Source organism: Mchenga conophoros, linkage group LG15 (genome assembly GCF_057382185.1).
Source record: "Mchenga conophoros isolate Kocher_MC1m ecotype Shallow Benthic linkage group LG15, M_conophoros_male_GT1.1, whole genome shotgun sequence".
In the NCBI taxonomy this organism is placed as follows: domain Eukaryota; kingdom Metazoa; phylum Chordata; class Actinopteri; order Cichliformes; family Cichlidae; genus Mchenga; species Mchenga conophoros.
This window is the reverse complement of record NC_140540.1, coordinates 29014009-29026063: the sequence shown is the minus strand read 5'-3', so window position 1 is coordinate 29026063 and position 12055 is coordinate 29014009.

Genomic DNA, 12055 nt, shown 5'->3' with positions numbered 1-12055 from the left:
CTTTATAAAACTGTCTTTACGAAAGTTGTTGCTGGGTTCTAGAAACAAACCCACATCAAAGCCAGAAACAGAGATAGTCAGATGATCGAGTCAGCACCACCTTTGTTTGGGTGTGTGTGTGTTTAATTCCACAACTTTGCTTTATGCCTTTGTTTTCATTTAGGAATAAGCATGTCTAACCACAGGGTGTGTTTGCGACCTGTGTGGTCGTCTGACTGCTCGTGTTCCTCGCCCTGCCTCACTTCTTTTTACAGATGTTGCTCTAACTACCAAAATAATAGACCCAAGTTGTAATAAAGCGGAACTACCCTTTAAAAGGAATTACGACAGCCATGATTAAAATGTTTGCCAGGCTGTGTGTGCTTGCGGCTATAGTAGATGCTTGTGTGTGTCTGCTGTTGAAGCATATGTGATTTAACAAACAAACAAACAAACACGTGCATCTGGTAACGGCTTTGCACACCTATACACAGTCTCTCTCTCTCTCACACACACACACGCACACACGCGCGCACACACACACACACACACACACACACACACACACACACACACACACATGAATCTCCTCACCACCGTAGTGGCCTGTTTATAACTTCACTTCTATATAAGGCAGCTTCACCTAGTAACTGCTGTTTGAGAATATGTGTGGCCCTGTGGCAACACAGGCTGTTTGGCCCACTGAATGTTAGCTCTGCATTGCAGCATGACTGAGCAGCTGCGTAGGTCAAGGCAAGCGCTATGTGTAACATGCTCTCCGGCTTTGCTCATTCGTGTCTTCGCATTAATCGCTTCCAGGCTGAGGTCCTATATAAGAAGGATTGAATCAAAATCTTGATTTTACATTGATTTTCCCTTCATTCCGAGTGAGTCACTGACCCGCTTACACTCTCTTCTTCCCCCACCAGCAAAAAGCAAAGCGGCATGTTTCATCCCTTTATCTCCCCCCCTTTCCTCCCTGTCCACTGTCTTCCTCTCCACGTGCAGGGCAGATGGAGCTCCGCTCTCATATCGGCTGCTATTTCCAGAAAAGTCTGTGGCTATAAGTGTGCCAGTTTGCGTGCGTATGCAGACTGCTCACTAACAGCTTGCCTGACAGGCCACAGAGCTGGGCGTATTGTGTCTGGGTAGCTCGACAGCAGGACGGTAAATGGGTGGGTGAGGGGTTGAGAACAGATGACTGAGTGGCTAGCTCAAGGAGCCATGTTTGCTCCACTGACACACATGGGACAGTTGCTGTCCCTCTCTTGGAGCCGGATACCACAATGAAAGATTAAACCAGTGGAACCCAGGACTAGGGATGGGTACCGGTATCCGGTGCCATGATGGTACCGGTATCCGGTGCCATCTGACATAAACGGTAGTAACCAGACCGAAAAGCAGCGCACATTATATACATAAGTCACTCATTAATAAATAGCTGGAAAAGAAACGTGTAGTTGTAGCAGTAACCAGTGTGTTAAGTGGATGCGTTGTACAGGGAGATGGCCACAGGCAGGAAAGATTTCCTGTGTCGTTCAGTGGTGCTTTTCGGTAATCTCAGTCTCTCACTGAACGTGCTCCTGTGACTGACCAGCATGCCATGGAGTGAGTGGGAGGTGTTATCCAATATTGTCTTTATCTTGGACAGCATCCGCCTCTCCGACACCACCTTGAGGGAGTCCAGCTCCATCCCCACAACATTACTGGCCTTATGGATTAGTTTATTAAGTCTGTTGGCATCTGCTACCCTCAGCCTGCTCCCCCAGCATGCAACAGCATAGACGATTGCACTGGCCACAACAGAATCATAGAAAATCCTGAGCATTTTCTGGCAGATGTTGAAGGACCTCAGTCGCCTCAAAAAATAGAGACGACTCTGGCCCTTGCGGTAAAGTGCTGTGGTGCTTTTAGCCCAGTCCAGTTTATTGTCAATGTGTACTCCAAGGTATTTATAGTCCTCAATGGAATACATGGAACACATAATAATGGAATACATGTACCGGTGTTATGTATTTAAAATACAAAATATGAGTAACTCTATTCCTCTACAGTTACTGTTTAAAAAGGTGGTATTCAGAATACAGTTACTTTGTTGAATATATATATATATATATATATATATATATATATATATATATATATATATATATATATATATATATATATATATATAAATTGGCAACATTGCAGACATAGAGGACAGTTACAAGTACCTGGGGATCCCGCAGGCGAATGGGAACCATGAAGGGGCCGCTAGAAAAGCTGCAACCACCAAGTACCTGCAGAGATTCAGGCAAGTCCTGAGGAGTCAGCTGAATGGTAAGAACAAGATCCGGGCCATCAACACGTGATCAGGTACCCTGCTGGGGTAATAGGCTGGCCAAAGGAGGAGATAGAAGCCACTGACATAAAGACAAGAAAGCTCCTTACCATGCATGGAGGGTTTCACCCCAAGTCCAGCACCCTGAGGCTGTACGCTAAGCGGAAGGAACGGGGCCGGGGACTGGTGAGTGTCAGCACCACAGTCCAGGATGAGACAACGAACATCCAAGAATACATTGGGAAGATGGCCCCAACTGACCGAGTGCTCAGTGAGGCATACATGGAACACCATAACCAAGTGGCGTTCCATGCAATACGTACCAGTGGCCAGAAGAGCGCAGTCCTGGGAACAGCTAAGATACTGCGCAGGACCCTCAAGCTCCCAGACCTCTGGTAGAGGACCCGAGCTTGAAGGATAAACCGCCCGCAGGGGCGTGCTGGGTGTTGTGTATATATATATATATATATATATATACACACACATGGATGCTAGCAGGCAAGGCATACATGGAACGCCATAACCAAGTGGCTGGCATAGTGTACAGGAACATCTGTGCCGAGTATAACCTGGAAGTCCCAAGGTCAAAATGGGAGATGCCCCCAAGGGTGGTGGAGAATGACCGAGCTAAGATCCTGTGGGACTTCCAGATACAGACGGACAAAATGGTGGTGGCTAACCAACCGGACATAGTGGTGGTAGACAAACAGAAGAAGACGGCCGTAGTGATCGATGTAGGGGTTCCGAATGACAGCAATATCAGGAAGAAGGAACATGAGAAGCTGGAGAAATACCAAGGGCTCAGAGAAGAGCTCGAGAGAATGTGGAGGGTGAAGGTAACAGTGGTCCCCATGGTAATCGGAGCACTAGGTGCGGTGACTCCCAAGCTAGGTGAGTGGCTCCAGCAGATCCCGGGAACAACATCGGAGATCTCTGTCCAGAAGAGCGCAGTCCTGGGAACAGCTAAGATACTGCGCAGCAGGCACGTGCAGAGGGGGGGGGCTAGAGGGGCTTGAGGGCGGGTGCTCATCCTTTCCTGATGGGTGCCCAAAGTGCCCTTTTGTTGAGGCAACTTTTAATTTTTTTTTATTTATTTATTTATTTTTTATGTGTGTGGGCGTGCGGAGTCCTGTCTGTGCCCCTCAACAATAATATTTAACTATTAATCACAGTTTTGCTTGTAGGAGAAACACAAGTTAACTCAGAGACACAGACTGATGCGACAAAACCAGTAAGTAGGTGTGCAGCGCACACTGTAGTGTGTAGCACCCAGGAGTATTAGCTTATTACGTACACGTTGGTAAGTTGTCTTGTGGCAACTGACGAACTGAAACAAACGAGCGTGCTGTGTGTGCAACAGCGCGACAAACATTACCTGTCCTTTTATTAACTGCACAAGTAGTGCTGGTCACAGCTGCTGGCTACCTGTGTAAGGCTGTCATGGGTCTGTAGCTCTGTCACCGTTTTAGGGAACATATTTAGTTTTAAAGTATGTTAAGGTTCAAAGTTGAGGAAGGAGAGTACACACCACCCATGGTCCAGTAGGTCTTTGGTCAAACAATGATTTTAATGAACACACGTGTGGGAAGACAACTCTGTACGCAGACAGGAAGTAGTCTTCGACTTAATCAAAGCATGAACAGATATTTTATAGCATCAGGGTTTATTTACTGACGCCCCTTCATGCGTCACCGGTACATTTTATACATAGATCAGATCAACATCATCATGACTTTTCACCCAGAAAATCATCTTCTATTTTCATGGCTTGGTACTTTCCGTTCTTATCTTAAAATGAATTGTTCCTCTTTCTTGCCGAGACAACAAGGACGGTTCCTCTAAATAAATTTAACTCTATGTGTGTGTGTCACGACCTCACATGCTCTTTGTGTCACCTCTTCACCTACTGTCTGTGTCTCGTCCTCAAATGCTCTTTCTCAATTCACCTGTTGCACTTCTGACCTTTTACCAGACCAGAAGCTCACTGAGACTATGTGTATGTCTTCTACTAAATAAATGTTTTAACCAAGAACCTCTACTAAAACCTTAATATAAAATGATCTGATATATAAGTGTTTTGTAAGCATGTATTGCAATTCCTTCTATGGCTCCAAGTCACTTGCACAATAGATTGCCCGAACATCGCGCCGAACAAAGCTTCCGACCCCCAATTAATTGACCGAGCTCCAACTCTTTAATAAGCACAGATATGCATTGTGTATAAAATAGTCATAACTGCTTAAGGCCTTCTTAAAGCTATCTGTTACATTGTTAAAGCCTCGTCTTAGCCTGCGGCTCAAAATAACTATCTGCTTTCACTTCTGCATACAACTTCCTGTCAGCCTGCAACTCAGTCTTTCTGAAAGAGACACTGTTTAACCCCTGAATGCAATATAAACTCCAGATTTTATTATTAATGCAATGGTAATGATGACAATTATTTAACAATAGCAGTAAAATAATTTCCCTGCTCCACACTCCCTCTCACGACCTCTGGAACACCAGAGGTCGCAATACATTGTGGTTCAGCAGGCCTCGAGATCTCCAGGATCCTCGCCCCTCCTGTGGTCGCCGAGATCTTCTGCAAAGGAAACAAAACACCTTTTCTTGCATCTCCCTAACTTATCCTTTTTGGGACTCTTTAATCAAAAGCATGATCCTAATTATGCTCTTAACTTATTGACTTGTATTTATGTATATTCTTCAACGTTCCTCATCACTTTAAACTCTTTAAGCCCTGCTTTCACGTCCAGTTGCTCGCTCTACTTTCCCTTATCTGATCATCAACATCCTGTGCACAAATTGTCGCTGCTGCAAGTTCCTCTACTCCAAAAGAAAACAACCACTTTAATCAATTAAGTTTAAGCATATAAGCAATTACTCCTGTATACATTTCATCATAGCTAAATGCTGCCTTGAAACAACTCCTATGTGTTAACACTAACTTCATTTTAAAACCTCACATTTCCTATGTTATCACCTGTTTTTGGTATAGCCTTTTTTATTTCATTTGCTCCCTTTAATGTAACAATACCTTCTAATTCTAATTTATCAGACTTAACCAAAATATATGCTTTCCTTACTCTTTAGTCCTTCTTTAAGTTCAGTCAAAAAGCTAAATGAATTTAGGGCCTTTTGCCTGGAATCAATACTGTCATGTGTGTTTCTTAACTCTGTGTCTGTAAGCGTGCAATCCTTCAATAACTTCAATAACTCATATCAAAAAATGCAATATGTATAAAAATCATTTCTATTTATAAGCTCCCCCTTTATCCTAAAAATACCTCCTATGTAATATCTGTATGTATAAGCCTACATTATAACCACTACTTCTAGAAATCAAAAAGAAATCAAAGCTGTTCTACTCCTTCAACCCTCACTAATTTTCCCTCTAAGACTCATTCACAGCTTTGAAAAACCGGCATTGTATCTTCTAAACAGGATTCAGTTCTGTCTTGGTCCTGGGCCATGTTGGCCCAGTATTCTTGGTTCCTTGTATTTTCGCTCCTTATTTAGGCCAGGTTTTCTGAGGTGTCCTGTTGTGGTGTTCCCTAAGTGTTTTTTCCCTTTGTGACTCTTACCTAACCCCCTTGTGCCCCTCTGTGTATTTATGAGCTCTCGTCTCTCTTTGTGTTTATTCCATGTTTTCCCCAGCCTGTTATGTCTGTGTTCTCCCCGTGCTCTCTCTCCTCCTGTCTGAACCTCTGTGTACTTCCTGTTTTACTTTGACAGTCTCTCGTCAGTATGCGTAATATTGTGTTCACTCCTGCCCTGTCTCGTTATGTTTATCAGTGTCACCTGTGTTCCCCACCTGTGTGTAATCTCCCTGTGTTCTCTGGGTGTATTTAAGTTGTGTCTTCTGTTATGGTAGTTGCTGGTTTGTCTGTGTTGTTTCCCCTCGGTCTCCCTGCGTCTCTTGTGTATTTCCCCGGACCTCCCTGCATCCTCGTTTCTGGTTTGTGTTATTAGCTTACCCAGTTTAGGTTTCCGGTTTCTTGTTTTTCCACCAGTGCTGTTTTGTGCCCACCGTTGTAAATAAATATTCACCTGCACCAGAGCTGCCGCCTTTTGGGTCCTTTTCTACAACTCCACACGGCTTGCCTCGCAAACCGTGACAAGTTCACTTTTAATCCTTTAACCTTAACTTAAAAATAACAGTTTCAGTTTTACCATATCCAAATGATCAAAAACCCAAAAGGTCCTGAAATGATCCTAAATTATTAAACAATTAAATTATTAAACCCTAAACCCCCCTTTATCTTGATACATTTCATGTGTCAAGATACTATACAAAACTTAAAAATGCTCAGTTTCCCCACTCATGATCCAATCTATGTCATAAAAATAAACTTAAAACAGAACAGTTATCAGTCATGTGTTTCTTCAATTAATGATAACTGAGTTACATCAAAAAATATTTCCCCTTTAGCATTTGGCATTCTCCCAACAATATACTATAATCCCATAATCTAACCCCAGTCAACAAAACAAAAATTTTTCTGGTAAAAGCAAATTGTTTGTCCACATTTATTCACCCTCACATTCACTCACACATTCACTCCCATGCAGTCACACATTCACTCACATGCAGTCACACCATATATTTGCTGATAGTGGAGCTTCCCGCACGATCAGATACTCCACCTTCAGCAAAATGAGCTCAGTCATTTTTTATTTTCCATAGGAAAATATTTCTTTATGCTTTTGGACTGGATTGACTCGCATAAAATCCTTTTTACAGGGACTTACGACCTTGATCCGTCCCCAGGTAGCTTTCTCCTCAGCCAATTATAATCTGGAAAGCCGCCTTATATTTGCTCTTCCCGAGAATTTTCAGCGCCGTTATTCACTGTTGCAGGCCTGCTTAAAACAGAAATGAAAAAATAGAGCTGATTGTTAGCTCATAAAAACAAAACAAAATCACCTGACAGGTTTTCTTTAAGTGCACTGTTACAAAATAATGGGCCCAATTTTTTAGACATGTCCATGTTTCCTAAAACTCCCTCTATTAAAAACAAAAACACCAACCCAAACCTAACTGACAAAATCAACCCATCACCACAACAACCTTAAACACACAAGTCTTGCCACCACATAATTTCACCTCCTCAATACACCGAAAGTCTCATTAAAACCACACAATTTGCAAACAAAAATCACCCCCTTATGCTCTATAACATACTTCAATTCAGCATAAAACCCCCTTACAACAACATATCACTAAACTATAAATTTCCTACCCAAATCTGCACTCCTCTTGTCTGCCGTGCTTCCTCTCCTGAAAGTCACTTCCTCAGTCATATGGCTTCTTCTATTCCTCAATTACAAACTCAAATATATTTTATTAAACATTCACACCATTGTATCATTCATACAAAATAGCAAGCTGTTCTTCATTGCCTATGTTTGTGTTCTTAGCCAGGTTTAATCAGTGTCTATGCATTAAACTCCATGAGCTTGTCTTGTCTTTATAAGTTTAATGCATTTTCTGTTTGTGTGTGTGAATTTGCATATGGTGCTTTTGCAGTGTGTCAGACTCCTTCATAATTTTGCCTTTAAACAGTCAATTTTCTCCTCCCCAAATTTACTAACCCAAATTCTGATTTCCTACCTTAAATAGCAGCATTCCTTGTCCTCAGCCAGAAGGTAGGGCTCCACTTGCCACTTACCCCCTCTGCCTCAGCCCAGCGGCCTTACCCGTCAGGTCCCGTCTTCTTACTGAAGCCGAGTAATCGTGACTGTGCCTGCCTTAGGTTGTCCCAGGGTTTCGAGGTGGGATCTTACCCGTCATGGGCTATCCAGCCTTCCATACTCGCCTGATACGGGGCCCAAGTGGGCAGGGGAGGGAACACACTGGCTCTGGGAATTAAAGGAATGTAAGCTGCTTCCTTCATTGCATCTTATATTAAACTATCTCACTTCTGACTCCTTCCTAGAATAATTTCACCTATGGCACTTTGTGTATGTGTGTTTTCTATTCATTAATGTAATTGTCAGTTATTTTCTCTCTTCATTTTACCTTCTTTTGTTTGTTTGTGACGTTCTACTTTAGTTCTACTAAACCTTGATGTAAAAACAATACTCCCTTATTTCACGCACACACTCTGCATTTTGCCTACGCACACACTTCTCTCTCAGACTTCCTCTGTTCACACATCACCTTGCACTCACTCTACTATCAACTTTCATAGTGTTATTATTATTTAGTATTTTGTACACCTCACACAGAATCATTCAAATCGAGTACTCACAGCATTCACATCACAACCTTCAACTTTCACTTTCAATCCTGCAAGACGCAGAGATGGACATCTCCTTCACCTAACATAAAACTAAATTACCATATCAACATACAATTACTGAAATTCAAACTCAAATACACCATCTGTTTTAATAAAGTCAAAGAGTAAACAGGTGTACCAAGTGTATGTACTTATGTGTTTTAAACTGAAAGAAAAAGAAACTCAAACTCTTATAACATCACTCATGCCTCTCTTAAATTAAAAACACTTTCAAACTTTAAAACCTCCTACTTTACATCACCAAAGAAATACCTCTCACACCTTTATTCATCATGTCAAAGCTTTCTCCATTTTGCACAACCTGCCACATGTTTAACAAAAAATCGCTGCCCGAGAAGGCTCCCACATATCAAGGTGGTCGTTCTCACAAATTTCCAGCAGACCCTCAAATAAACAAAAACAACGACCCAGGCAGGCTTCCAGTTCAGCCTCCTCAATTTCTATGCACACCGAAAACTCATGGGGAGATTCTTCTGTCTCCCCGTGTCCTACACAATTCACCTCCAGATGATCCCCTACAATTGAAATTTCAGTGTGGAATGACGCAGAGATTAACATTCCCTTATTTATTTACTATATGTAACCTGAATTTTTCTCTCTCTTATCAAATAACAAAGGTTATCTTTAAAATTTGTTATTGAACTACTAATTAAGTTGCTTTTTATGGTATCAATGGTAAACTACCCCTAAAAAGTCCACTTCATTGCGTGTTCATTGAGTTACTTCTATTAAGGCTATTTAACAAGTTCAATTTACACATATTCATTAATCTGTCACGCTTATTAGTGGCTCATGGTTACTTAAAACCTATGTCTGACTTGACCACAGAGTTAGAGCATCATTCAATCCTCTCAGGATGACCACTCCACTTACTCTGCATCCAGTCAGCTCATGAATTAACAACACTTGCAGACTGTAACCCTTTTATTTTTTGTTTATGCCTTCAAATCCACCTCAAATCTTCTTACCTAAACGTTGGTTTTAAACACAAACAATTCTTATATTCTATTTTGAAACGCTGTCACCATTCATATATTTACAATGTTATTATTTACTAAGCCAGCATTTTAATCGCAGACATTTATCCACATTTGCAAACAATAGTTATAGAGCTGAATAACACACAGAACCGAAAGCAGCCGAGGCAGCTCATGCGCTCTGCATCAGCTGCCTCATTTGCATGCACACACACTCTTCATCTAAGAATAGCAGCAGGCAGTCAGTGCATTACTGACTCGACACACAGAGATCTCTCACACCAAATTTTCTTATTCTATTTTACAACGACGTCTTATATTTACAACCACTGTCAGATCTGCCAGCTTTAGCGCCTACACAATTTTAGACAAATTTAAAATAACCGCCCAGCGGATAAACTCCCTGAGTTTTTTGCGACCAATTAACCAGTATCAAGACTTTAACTGTTTCTGGCCTCATTTCTAAAATCCCTAACTCAATTTAAAAGTGTCCAACACCCAAGGTCCAACCTTTGCTGCCCAAAAAAGCGCAGATACCGTTCCAAACGGTAAGGAGACTCTAACTCCTAGCTATTTTGGAGGTTCCCAAGTTCTCCCCGGTTGCCAACCGTACTAACCCTATTCGCCGATAGGTCAGGGCCAAGCGTCCTTGGCCGGGAGGGAGCATTACCTCCGAGAACTGCGCTTCCTAGCAGACTCGAACTGCCGTCCTAGAATAATTTATAATACTTTGAAACAACAATCAACACCCAAAACAAGTGTATAACTGAGGCAGGTGCAACCTAGTGGTCAATGGAGACTCCAACTCACAAAATGACCACTCAGGTCCACTCTTATAACCAAATTTGGACTCTAACCAACACAATAACCAATTCCCTACCAAACTACTTGAGACTCTAACTCAATTTCTTTGGGACTTCAACCCAGTATTTAAACTTTTCTTATCAGACTCTTAACTGCTTTCATTTCTTCTTAGCAGAACTCTAACTGCTTCAACTCATGAAATTTTCATCAAAATCAAAACAGACATCCACCAGTAACTTCAGTGAGTAGACTTAAATTTTATCATGTCCAATTTGGCACACTTTGGAAATAATTCAACAGGTAGTGCCTTACCTTTTGGATAAGCCGGCTTATGCCCACTCACTTCGACCACTGGAATTCATGTCTGCCCGTCAGACCACCTAAGACCAAATTTCTCCATCTACACCTCCAATCCTCCCTCCTCAACCACCGGACGAAGCCCCCAAATGTTAAGGTTCAAAGTTGAGGAAGGAGAGTACACACCACCCATGGTCCAGTAGGTCTTTGGTCAAACAATGATTTTAATGAACACACGTGTGGGAAGACAACTCTGTACGCAGACAGGAAGTAGTCTTCGACTTAATCAAAGCATGAACAGATATTTTATAGCATCAGGGTTTATTTACTGACGCCCCTTCATGCGTCACCGGTACATTTTATACATAGATCAGATCAACATCATCATGACTTTTCACCCAGAAAATCATCTTCTATTTTCATGGCTTGGTACTTTCCGTTCTTATCTTAAAATGAATTGTTCCTCTTTCTTGCCGAGACAACAAGGACGGTTCCTCTAAATAAATTTAACTCTATGTGTGTGTGTCACGACCTCACATGCTCTTTGTGTTACCTCTTCACCTACTGTCTGTGTCTCGTCCTCAAATGCTCTTTCTCAATTCACCTGTTGCACTTCTGACCTTTTACCAGACCAGAAGCTCACTGAGACTATGTGTATGTCTTCTACTAAATAAATGTTTTAACCAAGAACCTCTACTAAAACCTTAATATAAAATGATCTGATATATAAGTGTTTTGTAAGCATGTATTGCAATTCCTTCTATGGCTCCAAGTCACTTGCACAATAGATTGTCCGAACATCGCGCCGAACAAAGCTTCCGACCCCCAATTAATTGACCGAGCTCCAACTCTTTAATAAGCACAGATATGCATTGTGTATAAAATAGTCATAACTGCTTAAGGCCTTCTTAAAGCTATCTGTTACATTGTTAAAGCCTCGTCTTAGCCTGCGGCTCAAAATAACTATCTGCTTTCACTTTTGCATACAACTTCCTGTCAGCCTGCAACTCAGTCTTTCTGAAAGAGACACTGTTTAACCCCTGAATACAATATAAACTCCAGATTTTATTATTAATGCAATGGTAATGATGACAATTATTTAACAATAGCAGTAAAATAATTTCCCTGCTCCACAAGTATTTAGAAACATTTAGTTTTAAAGTATTTAGAAACATATTTAGTTTTAAAGTAAGTTTCCGGGCTTTTCCTGCCTTTCTGGAGGGATTATATTTCACTAAAAAACGATCTAATATGCATGTCCACATAATTATGCATTATTATAATATTTTAAAAAACACACGCTGTATTTTAAAGAACATACATTAAGAAGCAGATTATATTAGATTTATATTTTAAATAAGACAAAATTTGGA